The 25,635-nt window shown below is 40.5% G+C and overlaps 1 protein-coding gene across 1 annotated transcript in view; it reads right to left on the bottom strand.

Moving 5' to 3' along the window:
• LOC135085348 (cytotoxic granule associated RNA binding protein TIA1) overlaps positions 1-25,635 on the bottom strand; it is an 82,685-nt gene that overhangs the window by 23,539 nt on the left and 33,511 nt on the right. The gene's annotated exons all lie outside the window — the stretch shown is intronic.

The following is a 25,635-nucleotide window of genomic DNA, read 5'->3' as shown; positions in this document are numbered from 1 at the left end:
GAACGCGATGGAGGACTGTTTTGGACGCCCTCTGCCCCATCTAGGGGACATACCACAAACGATGCTAGCTTAAGTGAAGCTGCAAATCGAACGTACAGCGTTGAATACAGTTTTATGATTGGTTCGTGTGACACCCTGTGCGTCGTCGCGCACTGTGAGACCTCATAGTAATGTTTGTGAATACGGGCGTATATGTTTTTCTCTGATACTATCATAATATTTCACTGTATTTGCACAGATGTGTGTGAAAGAGAGAATTCTAAATACATTTTATCATGCAGCGCGGGGTATAATCCACGGCAGCCATATTAAATTCAATTTCGATTGACTAAAAGCCGCTTCGATCGTAGGGCTGACACAGCTGAGTCAATTTATTGAAGCTTTTAAAAAATTAAAACCAATTTTATTTTTGCAAGTAGGCTTTAGAAAGCACTTTAAACCTAGGTGCAGACCATCGACTTTTAGTTGGCCGATAGTTGGGTCGGGCTGTTGATCAGTATGGAGATGTATGAAAGTGTGCATATTACACCGATTTGGTATCGGCCGATTCTTCGTACAAATTAGAATCGTCCCATTAAGTTAAAAAAATAAAAATTCATAAAATTCATTTATTTTTGCAAATAGGCTTTTAGAAAGCACTTTTACACGTCCCAATATTAACCCTACCACTGCTTCGGGACAATAAATGGGCAAGTGCTGAGAAGAAGCAGCGCAAGAAACTCAGTCACTATTGTTTATTTTATTGTATTGTAAATTTTGTATTGTAGTATTAACCCTACCACTGCTTCGGGACAATAAATGGGCCAAATAAGAAGCTTTTATTTAAAACTACAGACTTTTTGTCGGCCGATAACTTGGTCGGGCAATTCATCATCATCATCATCATCGTTTTCAACCACAGGATGAACTCATAAAGGTAGCAGGAAGGCGCTGGATGCAGGCCGCTACCAACCGGGCGATGTGGAAATCATTGGGGGAGGCCTATGTTCAGCAGTGGACGTCTTGTGGCTGAAATGATGATGATGGTTACTGATAGTGTCTAGTCTGCTTCTAGGACAAAGTTTAGTTTAAAATCTAGATCTAAGCCAGTATATTCTGGGACGAGTTTATAAAATAAATCCCACTACGTTTTACCAATAAACTTGTGGTAAAGCATCTGAAACCGATTCCCTCTCAAAGAGGTATAGGATGGCTTTAGTGTAGTGTTGTGATGTATCGATAAATAGATGTCGATGGTTTTGAACGAACAAGGTAAAGTAAACAAAAAATAACGGCTAAATTGGAAAATAACAACGGTCAGTGCCCAAATAATTAATATTCCCTACACAAGCACTTAAGCTTAGCTGATTTTTTTTATCTTCGTCGGTTAGACAAATGTTTCGTCCTCCAGATTCATTATTTACTCTTGATAATTTTTTTTTATAAAAAAAGATTATTAGTAATTGTTAAGACACAAATTACTAATAGTCCCGTTAGCCTCTTTGTGCTTATGTCAAGAGTAAATAAATCAATGGCATAGTAAGCGACAAAGTTCAAAATAACAACCAAATATTTTTTTACGATGTACCATTGAGTTTTATGTAGAAGTTATAATTGCACTATTTCTTAAAATGAAAAAAAAAAAAACTTTCAAATCAAAGCAAATCATTTATTTTATTTTCTTTTTAATATTAGCGTTGTTGTAATACTAAATATTATATGTATTACGATACGTTAAAATTAATAAAATTGACTTAAATAAGCGATAGCAACTTTATCGACTATCGATAAACCGCACCGCCCAACCCTACCCTCGCCTCGAAGGCGGATTTAGAAAATGCATATTTGAACGAAGAAGGAATCCCTGGAAAGAAGTCTAAGAATTTTGTTAGTTTATTGAAAACTCGAATTAAGTCGGTCAGCTGATTGCAATTTTATTGAGATTGATACAATTTTTATTTCTAGACAGTTTTCAGATAACTTAGATTAAATTCTTGTTAAGATTGCAGTTGTGAAAACTGCATTGCGCTGAAAAAATGAGGTCACTTTTTGACTCGGTAAAGCCAATTAGAGAGTTTTTTGCGTTTCAAATTATTTATTCAGTACATAAGCCCTTTCCAGGGCACTTATACATGTCCCAAATATAGCTTGCCCTACCACCACTGCGGGACAACATATGGACTGGTGCTGAGAAGAAGTGGCGGAAGAAACTCATGCCCGTTTTTCACCATCAATCCCTAATTTTTAAGTGACGTGTCACTTCACCCCTATTTTAATCCCTATTTTTGAAGTGACACGTCACTTAAAAATTAGGGATTGATGGTGAAAACTGGCATCAGTCACCTTTGTCAACCTCTTTTTGAATTAATAGATACATACATTTGAAGAGTGTATAACGTAACAATAACAAAACTGTACGCAGAAATATCTTTCGTCGAAATCACGTTTCGCCGAAGCCTCTGTTCACAGAAGGCTATGTTCCATCGAAGTTCGGTTGGTACAAACGGTCTTTGAGAGAAAGTATTTTTTAATGAATATTTTATTAGTAAAATATACTTAGTTTGTGTTAGGACTCATTCCCACAGCATTCAAGGACATCCTGCAATACTGTATCCCGCAAAACTGGTCTGTCATGATGTGAAAACACATAAATTATTACTGATAATACCTACTAATAGTGACTGAGTTTCTTGCGCTGCTTCTTCTCAGCACTGGCCCATTTATGGTCCCGAAGCAGTGGTAGGGTTTATACTGGGACGTGTAAAAGTGCTTTTTAAAAGCCTATTTGCAAAAATAAATACGTTTTTTTTGACATTGTGTGTTTGAAATTCGGATTACGAATTCGAACGTAACGGTTTTGTGCGGGAACTGCAAACGGGATATTCGTATGAAATTAAATTGCGATAAAAGAAAGTCCTTATTAAAACAGTCTACTAATTCGGGTCCTGCAAAAAACGGGACTGTGAGAAAATGCCCTAATACTAATAAAGTGTTTAAAAAGTTCTGTCTTGGAATTAAATAGCTAAGATCCAATTGTAGTATCAAATGAAATTCTTTTGTTCCATTCCAAAGCTTTCGTAATATTCTTTCAAATATTAATTTTTAATCAACGGACTCGATGAGCCAACCCTGCATTGATAATGTAATCAGAACGAAGTCAAATGGATGGCGTCGGTATACAGTATACAGCTACACTTAACGGGGCTATTCCCACCTCTCGTCCCCACCTGCAACTCCTGTGTAGCCAGGATCTACAGCTTGACCGCCAATAACACAACCAGTGAAGGCCAAGTTTGTCACGGGGGAAAGTTAAATTGTCATTGGACCCGCAACGAAATTAATCAGAAGAACATAGGAGTTGGAAGTTACACCTACACTTACGCCCGATTCAGATGTATTCACAAACATTACTATGAGGTCTCACAGTGCGCGTGGACGCACAGGGTGACACACGAACCAATCACAGAGCTCTATTCAACGCTGTGCGTTCGATTTGCTGCTTCACTTAAGCAAGCATTGTTTGTGTTACAACAGTTACAACTCGGTCGAGTTAACTGCGCACCTAGCGGCCGTGACGTCACATTGAGCGCTTGGTGTTCGCGTTTTTTGAAATATTTAGCAAAATTGTCTATTTCTATGGCGCGAACTTATATAAGTTATAACTTCGTTAAATAGGCAAAGACAAGTAAAAAAAAACTCATAAAGCTCATTTATTTTTGCAAGTAGGCTTTTAAAAAGCACTTTTACACGTCCAGTATTAACCCTACCACTGCTTCGGGACAATAAATGGGCCAGTGCTGGGAAGTCCCAAGTCGACTTTTTTTATTTTTTTATCCACAACGAGGAAGCTCTTGGCCTGTATCTCACCTGATGGTAAGTGACGATCAGGCCGAAGGTGGAAGCGAGCTTCACCCGGAATCCTCAACCACGGAGGAACTGGCTATCTCACCTCTAACTGCCGGAACACAACTTACTTATGAAGATCTAAAATCAAATCCCTTTAATAATCTCATATCAACCCTCCAAGAAAACACACGGCACCACATTCCCCACGTTGTGAGCCTACATTCCACCCCCCTCCCCCCATGCGTGGTGGGTAGATATAAAAGCGTGCCTCGTTATCAGCATTTCACGAGTCCCTAAATCATGGTCGCGTGTGTATTTTTTTAATTATTAAGGTCATTTAGTCACGTTAGCCTTTAATAAGTAGAAACATACCAGGCGGTTTTGTGGGCGGGTCCGCTGCGAGTTTTACAAAGAAAAAAGACACCTAAAATAATTAGTATTGACAAAAAAGAAACACCAAAATAAAACAGTGCAACTTATTTAGGCAGTCTTATTGTGAAGAAGTAAAAATGTTAATGTTTTTAACGCCCGTATTTACAAACGATGCTTGCTTAAGTGAAGCAGCAAATCGAACGCACAGCATTGAATAGAGTGATTCGTTCGTGTGTCACCCTGTGCGTCCACGCGCACTGTGAGACCTCATAGTAATGCTTGTGAATACGGACGTAAGCCTTGTCCAGGCGCGTGTAATGTAACAAGAATTCTTCGTGTGGACGGCACTACGAGCATTACATGTAAAGTGCTGCCCATACTATTTCCATTACATTACACGATACATTGAATTTACGCGTTACACCGGTCTGGACCCGGCTTTAACTTTAAAAGTTTTTTTTGTTCTGCTTTGGATGTATCTTGGTAGGATCACTTATTACAAACAACAAACAAAGTTGTCTTTACTTTCCATCAAACACATAAAACAACAAACGAAAACGATTTCTATGCCTATTCCATTAAGTTCCAAATCTCCAAAGATCCCAGAGGTCATCTAAACCCATTCGAATTCAAGCATTTGCATCATAACCGTTTCCAATCCGGAAATGTTAATCACAGACTTTTAAGGTAAAGCACACACACAGCACACTAAGGCAACCTTTAAAAGTAGGCAATAACGCCCCAGATAAAAACCCAGAAATTATTAGTAATTTGTTATTGCACAAATTACCAAAGTCCCGTCGCCGAGGACATAGAATTTCGTCTAATGACCCCAAGCTACCCATCCTTATCGCTCGCGAGTCCATATTGCTGTCACGTTCGCACACTCACTGCGGCCGCCCGTCGCACAGTCGCGACAGTAATATAATTACGCGCGAGAAAATAAGGATGGGAGCTTGGAGTCATTGTACGAAATTCTATCTGCTCGGCGACCGGACTTTAATACTCCCGTTAACCCCTCGTACTAAGCTAAATATGCTTGTATCACGAGTGAGCTCGCCACAATAGTCGAGCGGCGGCGGGGACCGAACCCGCGTTCCCCGGATCACGAGTCAGCCAGTCCGACCCCTTCACCGTTCGGCTATCGTGGCTTTTTTTAATTTCATCTACTAAGAAAACTCTTAGACATCGACTGAGCACTCGACTCTCGACTACAAATGGGGGCGCAAAAAATATTTACTAATTTTGTAAATACATATTATACATAGTAACACCCAGACCCGTCACGGAAATTAAAATTCATCACTTCAACCTGCCCGGCCGGGAATCGAACCCGGGACCTCTCGGCATAGAGTTCTTTCTGAACCACAACACCAAACGACCGAAAATTTCAAGTAGAAGATACTTCGTATATTATTTTCATTGATTTGATAAAGCTGTACTGCATTGGATACCTCTAAGACCATGCCATCTCAGTAGTGTTAGTGTGGCGTTGCCTTACGATTATCAGGTAAATATTTAAGGGTGTATGAAGGCAAATCCGCTTTGCAGGATCTGGGTCAGAGGCATGAGATCCGATATCGATTTGCTGTACGAATGGATACTAGGTGTTTGGGTACAGTATGTATTTGTTATGCCCGCGGTTTTACCCGCATGGATATAACCTGTTGTCATAGATATTTTTTTGGGAAACACCTAATTTTTTACTCTAAACACTTTTCACATAATTTGTTTGCCTGCGTACTGTGACATATTCTTCTATGGTAATACAATTTCTATAAATTACGGACCACCTACTTTAATACATACATATAAGTACAACTTTCTTTAAGTAAGTAGATTCCATATATCACCTTTTGCTTGTTTGTTTGTTCATTATCAAAAATATTACTAGTACCTATCCCTTTTTGTGCAATTTCCCAAATAGGAGAGTTTAGTAAATAAGGTTTTTTTTATTATTGTTTATTCCCAGCGCTGGATAGACGCCATCACGAAGGCCATTGAGTCCACCATGGTCCAGTGTACTCACGACGCCTCTAACCGTCAGAAATGGAAGCACATCCCCAGGAGAGCTACCCTCGGAGATGACATCACCCCACCATGTACCTCGTCAGCGCAACCACGACCACTCTGACAAGGGTGCCTGACTAATAAGAAGAATATTCCCAGTGTCAACAAAAAACGCGACGGTTTCTGGTGAAATATTGAACCGTATTCACCCGCAGGTACTAGCAAAATTACTACTGTAATAAAACAGTTGCTAACGAACACACCCCTTCTGATCAGAACTCGTTAAATAGCATATTATATAAATCTAAATATATATAACTCAAAGGTGACTGACTGACTGACTGTGTGATCTATCAACGCACAGCCCAAACCACTGGACGGATCGGGCTGAAATTTGGCATGCAGGTAGATGTTATGACGTAGGCATCCGCTAAGAAAGGATTTTACGAAAATCCACCCCTAAGGGGGTAAAACGGGATCCACCATTTTTTTTATTATAACCACCATCATCATCATCATTTGTGTCAAATTAGTTCAATGCCGCTACCAACTGGGCGATGTGGAAATCATTTGGAAGGCCTATGTTCAGCAGTGGACGTCCTGTGACTGAAATAATGATGATGATGAGTCTACAGAATAGTATAAAGCATGATCAGTATGATCACCCGGTTTTTCATCCAGCTTTTAGTTTAATAAAGCTTAGATAGGTAGTCTACCACCTACCACCTCTCGTTCCCACCACTGCAACTCCTGTGTAGCCAGGATCTACAGCTTGACCGCCAAACCCAACCAGTGAAGGTCTCGGGGGAAAGTTAAACTGTCATTGGATCCGCAACGAAATAATCAGAAGAACATAGGAAGAGTTCGAAGTTAAGGTTCGACTGACTCAGTGAAAAGCGGATGACAGGTGACAACACATGGGGACGTAGCTTATGAGCTATGCTATGTCTAAAGTAAGGAAGAATACATATAAAAAACTCATAAACCTCATTTATTTTTGCAAATAGGCTTTTAAAAAGCACTTTTATTATGTCTTAGTATTAACCCTACCACTGCTTCGGGACAATAAATGGGCCAGTGCTGAGAAGAAGCAGCGCAAGAAACTCAGTCACTAGTCAGCCTCCTTTTCAAGGGCTTTTCAATAGGTTCACAAATAAAGATTTTATTTGTATTTGTATTTCAAATTTTCCAGTTTTATTGAAGCGATACAAGCGCTCAACTAGTTACCTCTGCCAGGGATGCGAAGGATATTAAGTTTCGGTTATGGATAGGTACGGTTACGGATATTAGAATAATATTATACCGGTTTCGGTTACGGTTATAGATATGAAATAATTTCGGATTATCCGAAGGTTTCGGATAATTTCGGTTACGGATATTAGAATTTAAAAAATGTAAAATTCAAATAGCAAAATGCTGCCACATAGCCACTTTATGTACCTACTATGACGACACCTAAGATAAAGGTAAAACGGTGCCAGGGAATGCCAGACAAGTAACAAATATTAAAAAATATTAAGATTTACACTCCGCCTTTATCCGTAACTTTTGAATCGGTTTCGGTTACGGATATTTTTTTATTTCGGAAATCCGATAGTTTCGGTGACAGTTACGGGTATCCATAACATCCCTTCACTACAAAATAAACACCAATTTACATACAAACTACGAAACACGTTGAAAAAATATGCTCGATTGGTATGTAATTCCACCGTTTAGTACACAGGGGAAATTTCACGAACCGATAGACATTTTTATTACTTTTTTGGGTTTTAGCATTGGGCGACCGGTTTGTGCCGGATGAGAGAATTTCTTTGATGTCGATATTAATAGGTTTTAATAGATAAAATGGAGGAATTTTTCGTTTATTATTTTCTTTGGTTGACTAAATATTTATTACTTTGGTCAAGCTGTAGATCTTGGATACCTACACAGGAGTTGCAGTGGGAACGGGAGGTGGGAATAGTTCCGTTGTAAAATTAATTTATTTACAAACTAGCGGCCGCCCGCGGCTTCGTAGTGCGTGGATCCCGTTTTACCCCCTTAGGGGTGGAGTTTCGTAAAATCCTTTCTTAGCGGTTGCCTACGCCATAACATCTGCCTGCATGCCAAATTTCAGCCCGATTCGTCCAGTGGTTTGGGTTGTGCGTTGATAGATCACTATGTCAGTCAATCACCTTTGAGTTATTATTTAGATAGATTCTGATAGACTTTTAAAAAGCGCTTTTACACGTCCTAGTATCTGGGGGCACGGCAGTGCCCCCGCCAAGTCGAGCGCGAAGCAAACACTGCCGTACCATCCTTTACTGGAACCATTTCGCCGCATTTTCAGGCCCCTATTTGAGTACCTCTGGATAAGACTAGAACGCAGAAATTTTCGTCATCTAGTAAGCTATAATCACATACCTAAAATCCAAAATTTCAAGTCTGTTGGTCATTTAGTTCCGAAGTTAAGCGAAAGCAAAGTTTCGAATTTATGGCACTCACTCACTGATGATCATCAAAATAGAACTAGTACTTCCCATAAACTCAGAGAGCTGAAATTTGGTACAGAGTTAGGGTTTAATGGCCACATAAAGGGAAAACTATAAAAACTAGGAAAATCGAAGATCTGGAGTAACACCACATTCATAATCAATACTACTAGCGCCACACCGGCACCGTGGCGTTCGCCTGTACCGCTCACCGCTAGATGGCGCTAGCACTTTGAGCGTCGATTTTCTGCACCGCGGTGTCCAGATTTTTTTTCCTTTCTAGACCCCCCCGTCGATGAAGTTGAATGTTGTGTAATTTGAATTTGGTTGATTTCGTTTATTATATCGTGAGGTTCTATAAGGTTAAGTTATTATTAAAACAATTTTCTGATTCGTTGTCCATTTTAAAGGTCGCTGTGTTTAATATCGTAAAAAAAATGTCGATAATATTAAAGGACGACGACGTTAAATTTAATTATGCCACATTCTACAAAAAGGAGTGAAATCCCACCAAAAACATTCTGTAAAAAACTAGCCAAGTCTCGATGGAGCTGCTTGTTTATCTCTAAAAAGTAATGAAATCTAGACAAAGTCGTGCCAAGTCTATGGTTCTTTTCTGCGATTTCTTTATTATTACAGTTAATGTTGTGTGACTTGGCCGTTGAACAATCTTTATTAAGATAATCAATAATCATGCATAAGTATTATTGAAATACGCAGCTTTATTAAGCCTACAATTGACTGGTTATTTAATCAACGTTTTCCAAGTGGCAATTTTCCATCGTCAATGGGTAGCGGTTCTGGCAACAGATTGGTGCAATGGTGTCATGGAGCACCTGGTTTTGTACCCTTCAACGGCCAAGTCACACAACATTAACTGTAATAATAAAGAAATCGCAGAAAAGAACCATAGACTTGGCACGACTTTGTCTAGATTTCGTTACTTTTTAGAGATAAACAAGCAGCTCCATCGAGACTTGGCTAGTTTTTTACAGAATGTTTTTGGTGGGATTACATACTTTAAATAACCCTACCACTGCTTTGGAAAGTTATAATATATCCCACCAAAAACATTCTGTAAAAAACTAGCCAAGTCTCGATGGAGCTGCTTGTTTATCTCTAAAAAGTAATGAAATCTAGACAAAGTCGTGCCAAGTCTATGGTTCTTTTCTGCGATTTCTTTATTATTACAGTTAATGTTGTGTGACTTGGCCGTTGAAGGGTACAAAACCAGGTGCTCCATGACACCATTGCACCAATCTGTTGCCAGAACCGCTACCCATTGACGATGGAAAATTGCCACTTGGAAAACGTTGATTAAATAACCAGTCAATTGTAGGCTTAATAAAGCTGCGTATTTCAATAATACTTATGCATGATTATTGATTATCTTAATAAAGATTGTTCAACGGCCAAGTCACACAACATTAACTGTAATAATAAAGAAATCGCAGAAAAGAACCATAGACTTGGCACGACTTTGTCTAGATTTCATTACTTTTTAGAGATAAACAAGCAGCTCCATCGAGACTTGGCTAGTTTTTTACAGAATGTTTTTGGTGGGATTTCACTCCTTTTTGTAGAATGTGGCATAATTAAATTTAACGTCGTCGTCCTTTAATATTATCGACATTTTTTTTACGATATTAAACACAGCGACCTTTAAAATGGACAACGAATCAGAAAATTGTTTTAATAATAACTTAACCTTATAGAACCTCACGATATAATAAACGAAATCAACCAAATTCAAATTACACAACATTCAACTTCATCGACGGGGGGGTCTAGAAAGGAAAAAAAATCTGGACACCGCGGTGCAGAAAATCGACGCTCAAAGTGCTAGCGCCATCTAGCGGTGAGCGGTACAGGCGAACGCCACGGTGCCGGTGTGGCGCTAGTAGTATTGATTATGAATGTGGTGTTACTCCAGATCTTCGATTTTCCTAGTTTTTATAGTTTTCCCTTTATGTGGCCATTAAACCCTAACTCTGTACCAAATTTCAGCTCTCTGAGTTTATGGGAAGTACTAGTTCTATTTTGATGATCATCAGTGAGTGAGTGCCATAAATTCGAAACTTTGCTTTCGCTTAACTTCGGAACTAAATGACCAACAGACTTGAAATTTTGGATTTTAGGTATGTGATTATAGCTTACTAGATGACGAAAATTTCTGCGTTCTAGTCTTATCCAGAGGTACTCAAATAGGGGCCTGAAAATGCGGCGAAATGGTTCCAGTAAAGGATGGTACGGCAGTGTTTGCTTCGCGCTCGACTTGGCGGGGGCACTGCCGTGCCCCCAGAGCGCTCGACTTGGCGGGGGCACTGCCGTGCCCCCAGATTTAGAAGATAGACTTTTAAAAAGCGCTTTTACACGTCCTATAGTCTATCCAATATAGCTTGATTAGAATGACAGCTGCCATCAAAAGTAACGACATAACTTTGTAGTAGCGATCAATGAGAGCTAAATATTGGCGGACAAGAAATAATTCACGTCTGACCTACAAACAATATTTTCGACGACAGTGCTTCCAATAAAAATGTTAATTTCGTGTAAATGCAGCGTTAAATTACACCATTAAGTAGTAATTCGAAATTATAAAAATCAAGCTAGAGTATTAACGACGTCTCTACAAGGTTATCTCGAGTTACAAAAATGTTAGTGTTGGGACATATCGACAAATGTCATATTAAATTAAAACTATTTTTTAACAAATTTAACTTTTTTTTTCTAACTAATTTTTTAACATATTTAAGTCAAGTTATACGTTTTTCTAAATGTTCACTATTAAAAACCAAAAAACATTTCATTCTTAAATAATCAAACATCGGAAATCAATCACCGGTAAATTTTTTGGGTATTCATAGCACCGTTGCTCTAGAAGAGATGCCCACCGCCCTCTAGCGAGAGGAAAAAACCACTGAAGAACACTGATGATAATGACTACGACTTAGGTTGTACACCCTTGACATGAATTTTAAATTTTACTGTCTTTAAATTTAAATCATAATTGTCATTTTTATGAATAAAGATATGAAGAAAAATTGGGTGCATTTTTTTATATCATTTTTTCTAAAACTTATCGATACATCTATGTGAACCGTACGAAACATGCCCAGCACTAGTCTCATTCGTTTGACAGCCGTCATTCTAATCAAGCTATATTGGATAGACTATAGTATAACTTTAACGAAAATGCCTCTCCCTGACATCACCCTACAGCCAATAGGGGCGGAGCAGTAAAGAAAAATGTTTCGAAAACGGGATTATTATTCTAACTATTTTCACGCGTACGAAGTTGCGGGCACAGTAATAGCTAGATATGACAAGTAGAATATGCATTTCAGTACACCTGGTGCAATGGATTTTCTTTGAAATCATAGAAGTTCGTTCGTTCGTTTCAGCCAAATGACGTCCACTGCTGGACAAAGGCCTCCCCCAAGGATTTCCACAAAGACCGGTCCTGCGCTGCCCGCATCCAGGCTCTTCCCGCGACTTTCACTAGGTCGTCGGTCCACCTAGTGGGAGGAAAGTTCATTTTTAGCTTTGAAAAAGCGCTTTTACACGTCCAATTATAACTTTGAAGACTTGTTGATCCTTCCTATGAACTTCAGCAAGTCTCAATGAAGTCACAGTCAGTAAAAAATGAATTCCCCGCTCATTAGCAGTAATTCATGCAACGAGGCCATCCGTGATGATACATTATTCAGGCGGCATAATGATGTACCTGCAGTAGTGGTGTGATGGAGTTATCGATATTTTCAAAATGAAGTTTTTTTAATTATAATATTTTAGTCAACCCAACAAGCAAAGCTGCTTTTGTGGTGGATATAGTTTCGCAGGATTGAGCCACGATTACAATTATAAATCTAAATTTAAGCGTCATAAAATATATTAAAATGAAGATACTTACGTCTAAGTTAAAGAAAAAAAAGCACAAATGCAACTTGGCCTTCACTGGTTGGATTTTTTGGAGATCAAGCTGTAAAGTAGATCCCACCAAAAACATTCTGTAAAAAACTAGCCAAGTCTCGATGGAGCTGCTTGTTTATCTCTAAAAAGTAATGAAATCTAGACAAAGTCGTGCCAAGTCTATGGTTCTTTTCTGCGATTTCTTTATTATTACAGTTAATGTTGTGTGACTTGGCCGTTGAAGGGTACAAAACCAGGTGCTCCATGACACCATTGCACCAATCTGTTGCCAGAACCGCTACCCATTGACGATGGAAAATTGCCACTTGGAAAACGTTGATTAAATAACCAGTCAATTGTAGGCTTAATAAAGCTGCGTATTTCAATAATACTTATGCATGATTATTGATTATCTTAATAAAGATTGTTCAACGGCCAAGTCACACAACATTAACTGTAATAATAAAGAAATCGCAGAAAAGAACCATAGACTTGGCACGACTTTGTCTAGATTTCATTACTTTTTAGAGATAAACAAGCAGCTCCATCGAGACTTGGCTAGTTTTTTACAGAATGTTTTTGGTGGGATTTCACTCCTTTTTGTAGAATGTGGCATAATTAAATTTAACGTCGTCGTCCTTTAATATTATCGACATTTTTTTTACGATATTAAACACAGCGACCTTTAAAATGGCCAACGAATCAGAAAATTGTTTTAATAATAACTTAACCTTATAGAACCTCACGATATAATAAACGAAATCAACCAAATTCAAATTACACAACATTCAACTTCATCGACGGGGGGGTCTAGAAAGGAAAAAAAATCTGGACACCGCGGTGCAGAAAATCGACGCTCAAAGTGCTAGCGCCATCTAGCGGTGAGCGGTACAGGCGAACGCCACGGTGCCGGTGTGGCGCTAGTAGTATTGATTATGAATGTGGTGTTACTCCAGATCTTCGATTTTCCTAGTTTTTATAGTTTTCCCTTTATGTGGCCATTAAACCCTAACTCTGTACCAAATTTCAGCTCTCTGAGTTTATGGGAAGTACTAGTTCTATTTTGATGATCATCAGTGAGTGAGTGCCATAAATTCGAAACTTTGCTTTCGCTTAACTTCGGAACTAAATGACCAACAGACTTGAAATTTTGGATTTTAGGTATGTGATTATAGCTTACTAGATGACGAAAATTTCTGCGTTCTAGTCTTATCCAGAGGTACTCAAATAGGGGCCTGAAAATGCGGCGAAATGGTTCCAGTAAAGGATGGTACGGCAGTGTTTGCTTCGCGCTCGACTTGGCGGGGGCACTGCCGTGCCCCCAGATCCTGGCTACACAAGAGTTGCAGTGGTAGGAACGAGAAGTGGGAATAGTCCCGTTTTTTTGACAAGTATTCTGGTCTTATCTGGTCTGGAGCCGGAAAGAGGAAATAAAGGTTTTTTTAAAGTTTTACTCAAATAATATTATTTCTATAGTCAACATTATTCTTACTATCGATATCGACATGGTCCCCTCTCTAATCCCACGCACTCGACACACCCAGTTTCTATTTTAACATGTATTAGAAAATATGCTAATTCCAACTAGACTGGGAACAGAAATAACATTATTATTTCAAAAATAACTTCAACTGGAATTCCTGCTAGCTGTAGAGATATAGAGAGATGCCAACTAATGCACTGAGTTCGAAACTCAGTGTCGCATTAGAAATTGACACAAACAAAGTACCTAATAAAAATATGTCTGCGGTATGAGTACTCAACGTTCGCATAATCTTTAGTACTACGCAAGCAATGTAAACTGTTTACATTATGACGTCTGCAGCAATGTGTTGGGGCCCCCTAGACAAAACGCACTTTTTGATCGAATCGAAAATCGAATCCGTCAAAACTCCATACAAAAAAGGGGCTTTTCGACCACTTATCGACTGGTTTGCGATTATAATTTGCACTTTGTCTAGACCCACTGTTTTTGGGCATATTGCTGCGACACCGGCCCCGCCCACTTGTCACATCTCCCTTTAGTTTCTGTGATCGAGCCTGCTGCTGTCTTTCCCGAAGACTGAAATCCGGGCCTTTTCAAGGCGACAGTGAATAGGCACTTACAGGGCAGATATGTACCATCCTAGACTGCATCTCACTTAACACCAGGTGCGATTGCGGTCAAATACCTGCCTTGTTCCTTCCTTCCTGCCTTATGGCTCGGAAACGTGGCCTCTCACTATAGGCCTTTACAGAAGCTCAAAGTTGCACAGCGTGCTATGGAGAGGGCTATGCTCGGTGTTTCTTTACGAGATCGAATCAGAAATGAGGAGATCCGTAAACGAACTAAAGTCGCTGACATAGGCCGACGGATTAGCAAGTTGAAGTGGCAATGGGCAGGGCACATAGTACGCAGAACTGACGGCCGATGGGGCAGCAAGGTTCTGGAATGGAGGCCGCGTACCGGAAGGCGCAGCGTGGGACGTCCACCTACAAGGTGGACCGACGACATCGTAAAGGTAGCAGGGAAACGCTGGACGCAGGCCGCTACCAATCGATCAACGTGGAAAGCATTAGGGGAGGCCTATGTTCAGCAGTGGACGTCCTATGGCTGACATGACGACCTGCCTTGTTCCGCATAAAAAAAATTAAAAAAGCTTTGGTTCAGAGGCGCAAATAAAATTAAGGAAAAATGTTTGTAATGATTATTTCCCGTTTTTTGCAGGAACTGCTTTTTCCAGGATCCCGTTTATTTGAATTTTTTCCACAAAAACGGCACGGTAAGTACTTTGTAGACGAAGTTTAGTAGACATCCCATTTGCAGTGTCCAATTTGACACATTAGAGTAGGCGCACACCGTTGATTTTTAGTTGGCCGATAGTTGTGCCCGATTTTAAATTGTATGAAGAATCGGCCAAATCGAATCGGCGTAGTGTGCGCACTCCCATACATGCCCATACTGATCAACTGCCCGACTAAATTATCGGCCGACGAAAAATCAACGTGTGCGCATACTCTTAATAGTCCAGTTTTGCGTGATCCTGCATTAAACTGGATTGCCTTGGCAACGAAACTAGCTCTTAACACAGTTACAACCGTATTCACAAACGATGCTTGCTTAAGTGAAGCAGCAACTCGAACGCACAACGTCGAATAGAATCTCTGTGGTTGGTTCGTGTGTGACCCTGTGCGTCCGTGCGCACTGTGAGACCTCATAGTAGGTAATAGACTAAGAGCTAGTGAACGCCAGACCTACGTTATTTTATAAAGGCTGAAAGTTTGTCAGCGCATGCTCCCAACATAGCTAAGAACCATGGCCAAACATGAAGTTTGGGTCATGGTGGCTTTGGCAGACAGACGGTACTAAAGGTGTGTAAAATACCAACTTAATTACGTCAAAGTATAAAGGCAGATTTTTTGATATTTCCTTCAAAATGTTATTAGAAATGACGTCATTAATTGACGACACCTACCATGGTGGCAGCCTTTAGCCAGACACCTTAAAGTTCATGAAAATTTAGTCCTACTTACGTCATACTATAAAAGCTGATATTTACATAAAATATTTGAACTATCATTTGATGCAGTTTCCTCATCAGCCAGACACTTCTGATGGTTACTTAGCCTTGCCAGACAGCTTTTAGGGTGGCTCTTAGTCTATAATGTTTATACGGGCGTTAGTGCCTGAGGTACACAAGCAGCATTGATATTGACATTTATGACGTGACAGAGCATACAAACGCTTGAAGTCGCTGACATTTGACGTCACAAAACACCCTCCCATACCTCAGTTACTGACTGAGTTAAAGAGCTAGACTTATTTATCCATTTTTAATTTACTCTTAAAAGGAGAAACTAACTGACTGACTGACTGACATATCAACGCACAGCCTAAACGGCTAAACGTAGGCACTTGAAATTTGGAAGAGACGTAGCTTAGGTACCGTAGAGGTGCACTTAGAAAGGAATTCCCGAAATTCCCACGGGAACGGGCCCCTAAGGGAGTAAATCGGGATCCACGCGTACGAAGTCGCGGGCGGCTGCCAGTACATAATAATATTGTAACTTTTCCATTTCTTTATAATTACTGCTAGCTCTATTAAAAACATGTCCCTAAATACATATAGAAATCTTTTCTAAAACCCTTTTGACCCAAATGTATTTATACAACCTATTTACTTAGTATCCTTTGAATAAAACGATATGTGTAAAGAATTCCATTATACATATTATACAATAGCATTAATATGATTACATTTGGAAACGTATTATACGATTTTACAATAGAAATGAGGCCATGTTTTTAACCGATTTCAACAAAAGGAGGTTTTCAATTCGGTTGGTACGTTTTTATTCTATGTAGGTACGGGACTATTCCCACCTCTCGTTCCCACCGCTGCAACTCCTGTGTAGCCAGGATCTACAGCTCGACCGCCAATAACCCAACCAGTGACGGTCAAGTTTGTCCCGGAGGAAAGTTATGGAAATAGACAACAGTAATTCTGTTTTAAAAACTTGTATAATGCTTGTGACTATAATTTGTATATTTTAAAGACTGTAAAACCTTGAAAAGGAGGCTGACAATAGTGACTGAGTTTCTTGCGCTGCTTCTTCTCAGCACTGGCCCATTTATTGTCCCGAAGCAGTGGTAGGGTTAATATTGGGACGTGTAAAAGCGCTTATTTAAAGCCTATTTGCAAAAATAAATGAATTTTATGAATTTTTATTTATGTTTCTGCATTTCTAGATTACGATTAACTACCATATATCCGTGCAAATTATTCTTAATTTACCCAACAGTGGGAAAGCTCATAGAAGCCTAATTTCACAGTAATTAGACGAAGATAATGAGAAAATGTTAACCTAACCTTTTAGTCAACCCCAAGGGCGTCATCAGTCTCGACCAACTTTATGTAATTAAAGTGAGAGAGACATATGTTTTGTAGTTGTTAAACTAGTAGAATAAGATTGAAGATATACTCGTACGCCCGTATTCACAAACATTACTATGAGGTCTCACAGTGCGCGTGGACGCACAGGGTCACACACGAACCAACCACAGAGCTCTATTCAACGCTGTGCGTTCGATTTGCGGCTTTACTTAAGCAAGCATCGTTTGTAAATACGAACGTAAATAGCTCAGTGTAAAATGTCCAAGGTATTTATTCAACTACCCAGAGGCTGTCCCTGAATCTTCCTTTATCCTGAATGTATTTGTGTAACTTTTACCAAAGAATGTACCCATGGAAGACATGAAAAGATTGGGCTCATTTAAAAAAACAAAGCAGTTAAAATAACAAAGATATAAGGCCCTGTGATGCTCCGCTGGTTTGGAGGTGGAAGGCATAAGATGGAGCGAATCTGCAGTAATAATTATAAAGAGGAAAGATTTGTTTGTTTGCATTGAATAAGCTCCGAAATTAATTACTGGACCTATTTAAAATTTATTTCACCATTAGAATCCTGCGTCCAGAGCTTCCCTGCTACCTTTATGATGTCGTCGATCCACCTTGTGGCTGGACGTCCCACGCTGCGTTTTCCGGTACGCGGCCTCTACTCCAGAACCTTGCTGCCCCATCGGCCGTCAGTTCAGCGTACTACGTGCCCTGCCCATTGCCACTTCAGCGTGCTAATCCGTCGGGCTATGTTAGCGACTTTACTTCGTTTACGGATCTCCTCATTTCGCAAAAAAACACTGAGCATAGCCCTCTCTACAGTACGCTGTGCAACTCCTCCATAGGGCTGGACGCAGGCCGCTACCAATCGATCAACATGGAAAGCATTGGGGGAGGCCTATGTTCAGCAGTGGACGTCCTATGCCTGAAATGATGTTTATGATGATGATGATGATTATTATATCAAACTAGGCCTGTTCATCTCCGCGAGTTTACATCGAAAACAAAACACGCACGATGGCCCACCTACAGGAGACTATTTGACAAGGCCTCACATACGAGCGAACATTGACTCACGCACGCGTATTCTTGTGTATGATGGAAGAAAATAAAGAAAATAGAGAAAATGGTGTACTAAATACTGTGCAGTATTTAACTGCCTAAATAATAATAAAAACAGAATGTACTTTTTTAACTTGTCTCAAGACACTGAGAGGTAAATAAGTAGTTAATATTATTCATGATAATTAATGCTTAAAAAAAAGGAATAAATGCTAAATCATGTATTTCCTCCGCCATTTTCCGCAGTTTAGCACCTCACGTCAGATCATTTTACTGAAGTCAGCCCCATAGCTTCGGCGCGGTGCCGATCACTGACGTTTGTCAACAAAATGGTGCTTGACTCTTGAGACAAGCTAAATTACACCATATTGTTAATGACATTGAGCATACATTTTTTTAAATACCTTCGCGAAGTAAAACTTCTGTACGTACTACTTATTATTATTCTGTGATCAAACGCACAGCATAAAATAGAGCTCTGTGATTGGTTCGTGTGTAACCCTGTGCGTCCACTCGCACTGTGAGACCTCATAGTAATGTTTGTGAATTGTTAATAATGAATAGCCAATGTAAAACAAGCAAGGGGCATTTTTATCCATTTGTTTATGTTTTCCTTTGTTCACCTTATTTATTGTAATGTTTCTGATTACCAACAAATGTCCGTTCCCACACACATCAATATAAAATTAATAAGGCAATAAAAGTTTGCAATATTGTGTTTCTCATGCGTATTGTAGCGCTTTCGAGTAATTTCCTTATTTCTCACGCGTATTCTAGCACTTTTTATATAGTTTTTTTCCTTCCTATTCTCATTACCTGTTTAAAGTTTAATAATATTAGTATTGTTCTTATTAAATAACTCGAAGAACTGCTGGTGACCACGGGCCGTAATATAAGCACTTGTCTATATCTATAAAAGCGAAAGGTCACTGACTGACTCACTCATCACGAAATCTCAGAAACTATAAGTGCTAGGAGTCTCAAATTTTGCATGGGGGTTCCTTTTAGAACGAAGGTGCTCACTCCACCCCTAAGGGGGTAAAGCGGGACCCACGCGTACGAAGTCGCGGGCGGCCGCTGGTATAATGTATAAGTCGTGTGGTTCCAGCAGAGTAGAACTAAGGAAATCCACATGGGAGACATATGCGAACATCAAGCTTTCCCTACTGGCCAGGGTAGGGAGTGGAGGCCAAATCCTCCATTTGCCTCTGGTACATTAGAGGGTCGTGTTCCTGCAGTGGAGAGGTCATAGCACACTTATCAACTCGGAAAGGGATCAACACTGTATCACCTTCCGCGAGCTGTCATCGCCTTTCGCGAGCTGTCAATCGCGAGGCGAGGCGTTTACGGTGCGGATAAACTAAGTGTGCGTTGCAGTATGGAGTTTCTTACAAAGAATACTGACCGCCTCGAGTTGATACGGTTACGATCCCTTTCCGCTGCGCGAGTTCGCGCACTCCTGGCACACAATCAGGCGAAGTTATGAGAAGAAGTGATGACATTTATCAACGATAGCAGCCCGACGCGAAGTACCGTATTTGTGGTGTCAAGCCCCAGAAGGGGGAGAGTTGACTATGAGAAGGGACATGGATCAGAGAAATTTGTAGGGAGTCAAGCAAAGCGCCCGGGGAAAAGAGCCCAGAGCAAGTACCCGCGCGCTCTCCCGAGATTCGGTTGGTACGCTGTGAGGCAGGAAGAACCATGGGTGGTGGTGGGTTAGATCCCTTTCCGGGGTTATAGTGTACTACGTCCAGGAACGTTTGATGCTGATGTCGTACGCCGCAAGCGTTTAATAGGAGACCGTAGCCTACTAAAGAATTTGAATTAATTTAACGAAATCGCTTTTTCTTTCACCTTGTACCATAATAAGGGATTCTTACTCAAATTCTTCGGGGGCCGAATAAAAAAAGTAATTGAAATATCTCTGAACTGAGTTTCTCAAAGAGGGCCGGGGGACGTCTAAGTCGGCACTTAGTTAACGTTTTGTAGGACTTTGGATTAATTTTTCAGGACCGTTTTCGTAAAGTTGGTACGTGGAGTTTAGAGGGCGTCTATGTTCATATGGAGTTTCAAATTGTAAGTTTAATAACGTTTCTGTCTTAGAAGGTCGTAACATTGAGACGAAAACGTTACGGAATGTTTGTAGTTATTCTAAGGGCCTCTTATGAAGGCTCAAGGTCACCCAAAGGGCGATGGAGCGCGCTATGCTCGCAGTTTCTCTGCGTGATTAAACCAGAAATGTGCAGATTTGCAGGAGAACCAAAGTGACATAGCCCGCAGAATTGCTGAAATCAAGTGGCAGTGGACGGAGCACATAGCTCGTAGAGCTAATGGCCGTATGGAACAGGAAAGTTCTCAAGTGGACTAGACGTAGTGTGAGCAGGCTCCACACTAGGTGGACCGACGATCTGGTTAAGGTCGCGGGAAGTACTTGGAGCGTAGGACCGGTCATTGTGAAAATCCTTGGGGAAGGAATTAGTGCAGCAGTCGACGTCATTTGGCTGAAACGAACGCTAGATTTGACTTGTCTAAGTCGTCCATGATCTACAGCTTGACCGCCATAAAAACCCAACCAATGAAGGTCAAGTTTGTCCCGGGGGAAAGTTAAACTATCATTGAACCCGCAACGAAATTAATCAGAAGAACAAAGGAGAAGCTGTAGATCCTGGCTACACAGCCTAGGAGTTGCAGTGGTGGGAACGAGAGGTGGGAATAATCCCGTTTGTCTAAGTCTAAGCCGTCCATATGTACACAAATATTCTTATTACAGTTTCATCAGCATCATCAGGTCATTGAGTCTCCACTGCAGGACCACGATCCTCTCAAATTTATCAGAGGCAAATGGAGGATTTGTCCTACACTCCCCACGCTGGCCAGACGGGTTGGGGAGGCCTGATGTTCGCATACGTCTTTTACGCCCGTAGCTTTTCACAAACATTACTATGAGGTCTCAAAGTGCGCTTAGACGCACAGGGTCACACACTAACCAATCACAGAGCACTATTCAGCGATGTGCGTTCGATTGTCTGCTTTACTTAAGCAAGCATCGTTTGTGAATACGGGGCGTTAGTCGCCTCTTACAGCATTCAGGGGCAGAGTGGGTATTATTACAAACTTAACATGAAATAATTATAAAAATAGCATTATGTACCTTGAAGCAATCCTACCAAGTTATATTAATCTGTCATAGCCACTACACAACTCCTACAAACAAATCTCGTTAAGAAAATAAAAGAAATTTTGTACCTTAACCTCTGTAATAAAAGGCAACTGTTACTGACTGATCATCATCATTATCCATTCCCATCATTCCTTTCATCATCATCATTTCAGCCACAGGACGTCCACTGCTGAACATAGGCCTCATTGATTTCTTCATCGCGCGGTTGGTAGTTTCTTGCATACAACGCTTGCATCCAATCGCATCCAATCCAATGCTTTATGAGGTTGTCGGTCCACCTTGTGGGTGGACCAACCACGCAGCGTTTTGCGGTACGCGGCCTCCACTCCAGAACCTTGTTGCCCCATCGGCCGTCAGTTCTACGTACTATGTGCCCTGCCCATTGCCACTTCAGCTTGCTAATCCGTCGGGCTATGTCAGCGACTTTAGTTCGTTTACGGATCTCCTCATTTCTGATTCGATCTCGTAAAGCAACACGGAGAGTCGAGGGAAGCGTGGGGTGCGGGGAGTTTGATCCGAGCAATCCGAGCGGCATTATTGTAGTGTGCGTGTGCACTCATGGATGATTTAGCGTGTACCGATAACACTCAAACATTAGCGGAAGAATGGTGAGGCGCGTCTTCGTGGATGAAACGATCAACACACCCGTCTGGACTCGGCTTAAAACTCTTCAATTGAGAACTTCCTTTTCTAAAGTCGGTTAAAGAACTCGTAAACCAAGAAATCCAATGACAAAGTATTCGTTAAATGATACAAGAGGTAGAAAAGAATCGATGAAAAAACTCGAACGACCCCTAAAACTTTAACTTACAAATTTCTTATCTTTTTTCCTTATCTTTTTATCTTTTACAACCAAAGTTTCATTTTTGAGTGCCGAAGTTATGTTTTATGCAGGACTGTGGAGTTTCCCAAGCAGTTTTGGACCTTAAAAGTGGGGGGTAGGATTGAAAATTGAATTGGTAGACTTAAGGTTTACATTGTTCTGTAGTGACTTGAACGTCACGGTCCGTGTATGCCCCGCGTAGGTTCCACGTATGCCCCAACTAGTTTAAACAGGCTTACATTGGTATGTAGTGACTTGTATGAGAGATATTAAGTGTGTCATGGTCTGATATTGATATCGGATGACCCGAATACGCCCCGCGTAGGACCCGCGAAAGCCCCGCACATGCTTCGTAGCGATGTGATTGTGAATCTACCATAATAATTGAAAAAAATACTTGAACAATAAGAGAAATAAAGAAAAATCTTTTTCAATGTTATACTTAAGTAATAGTTTTAAATAAGCCTCTTCTAAGCACAGACCCATTTATTGTCCCGAAGCAGTGGTAGGGTTAATACTGGGACGTGTAAAAGAGCTTTTTAAAGCCTATTTACAAAAATAAATGAGTTTTATGAGTTTTTTTTTAAGGAATCACATCATTTGGTTGCAAGATAGAACGACTTATGATGCCACAGTGTTAAGCTAGACGAGAAAGGCTTTAGACTATAATAACATCACCCTATGCTATGCTTGGTGTTTCTTTGCGAGATCGAATCAGAAATGAGGAAATCCGTAAACGAACTAAAGTCGCTGACATAGCCCGACGGATTAGCAAGCTGAAGTGGCAATGGGCAGGGCACATAGTGCGCAGAACTGACGGCCGATGGGGCAGCAAGGTTCTGGAATGGAGGCCGCGTACCGGAAGGCGCAGCGTGGGACGTCCACCTACAAGGTGGACCGACGACATCGTGAAGGTAGCAGGGAAGCGCTGGATGCAGGCCGCTACCAATCGATCAATGTGGAAAGCATTAGGGGAGGCCTATGTTCAGCAGTGGACGTTCTATGGCTGACATGATGATGATGATGATGAACATCACCCTATAGCCAATAGGGGCGGAGCAGTAAAGAAAAATGTTGCAAAAACGGGAATTATTATCCAAACTATTTTCACGCGTACGAAGTCGCGGGCACAGCTAGTCTTCAAATAAAGGAATAAGGAATGAAACAACAGTGATACCTCTGAAAAAACTTACACATCCACACAAAGAGTAACGCCCTCTCACGACTACAATAGCTTCTGTTGCCACTTACACCGTCTTTGACAGATGCACAGTCAAAAAATGTTATGTATAGTAGTACTACTTTGTACGGTTCACAATCCATTTTGAACAAAAATATCTTTGAACAAGAAAAATGTCGGTGCGGTGCTTTTAAGCAATTTTGCGAAAAATATGATTGATAACTCAATTAATTGATAGGCCTCTATCCTCAATACTTAAATGAAAGGAAGAAAGATACATTTATTACAATGGACATCACACAAATACAGGCAATTACAAAGACATGACAGTGGCACGTAATAATGGAAGAAGAAAAAAATAAAAACAAGAGTAAGCTGAGCAGTGCCACCCATTCACCAACAAGATGCCCACTGCAACGGGACTTCACTGAGCATATGCCATGGCCCCCAAATGCTGTCTGAAGTGTAAATCTGTCATCTGTAATTAACTGTGCACTGGAGGGAATTCGATCCTTAATTTCGAACTCTTCTGGTTAATTTTGTTGCGGGTCCAATGACAGGTACATTTTCCTTCGGGGCAAAATAAAATGTACTTAATTTACTATTCTCCCTCTGCACTGTGGCTACAAGGAAACAGAAGGGAAGCACTTGCCCGATCTTTTTATCTTTTTCTTCGCTAAACGTTTGTCTTCAACTTTTGATTCGCTCGTGAAGTTTTTTTTGCTTAATGGGGACTGGGTTTTGCCTTTTTGCCAAAGAAAAACTTTTTGTATTGTGCATTTGATTATGAAGTCAGTATTGTATTAACTACATTTCTGACTGACTGACTGACTCACTTACTCATCACGAAATCTCAGAAACTACAACTGCTAGGAGTCTCAAATTTTGCATGGGGGTTCCTTTTATAACATAGGTGCTTACTAAGACAGGATTTTGTAAAATTCAGTCCCTAAGGGGGTAAAAGGGTACGCGTACGATGTCGCGGGCGGCCGCTAGTTTTAATTTAAAGTTTTGAACTATGATGAGGAAGCATCATGCATAGTATTATTTATAATCCTCAACCACAGAGCAACAAGATATCTTCCTGAAGAAATACAACAATGCTATTAAAATTGTTGTTTTAGCGCCATATTTAGGAAAGATGGTGGTAGCTATAGAAAGTGTTAAAAATATACAATTTTATTTAAAAAGTAGGTGAATGCCTCAGACAGGACTTGAATCACCGACATCTTCGCTTGCAGAGCATTTAAGAGACATTGATTAATCTACTTTTTTTCTGCTTAACCCGAAGGTCAACTGGCAGAGAATCCTTTATGGCATTAAGTTTGCCTTTTGTACCAATGGAGAACACTAATAGGTTTTCATGGTCGCCTTTCTATTCTAAAGTAAGATTAACTTAAAAAATAATCCTTTCGGGATCAAACGATCAAATGGGTCTAAAACCCATAGTCGGGTAAAAACAATAATTAGAACCATCGCCAAGAAGTAGATTTGAGGACTTACCGTAAGTACTTGAACTCCGCCGTAATCCGAAGAGGGTTGGGGCGAAAGGGACAGTTGTATAAGTCAGTGGTTCTTAAAGTATGGCGAAGTTGCCCTTGGGGTAACCTCAGAATGTTTTTGCCAGAAATTGTGGATGAAATGCTGATGACAAAGTTTCTCCCTCTTGACATATTTTTTTTTGCTTTTTTTGTGACAGGAGGCAAACGAGCAGACGGATCACCTGATGGTAAGTGATTACCGTCGCCCATAGACACCCGCAGTCTCAGAAGCGTTACAGGAGCGTTGCCGGCCTTTAAGGTGAAAAATACGCTCTCTTCTTGTGAAGCTTGCAAGTCGTATCCGTCCGGAAACACCGCAGACGACAGTCCATTCCACAGCACATTTGTGTGGCTAACACAATTATTCTTCTTACATCT

Source organism: Ostrinia nubilalis, chromosome 28 (genome assembly GCF_963855985.1).
Source record: "Ostrinia nubilalis chromosome 28, ilOstNubi1.1, whole genome shotgun sequence".
In the NCBI taxonomy this organism is placed as follows: domain Eukaryota; kingdom Metazoa; phylum Arthropoda; class Insecta; order Lepidoptera; family Crambidae; genus Ostrinia; species Ostrinia nubilalis.
The sequence above is the reverse complement of the archived record's forward strand: the minus strand, read 5'-3'. Positions and strand labels throughout refer to the sequence as shown.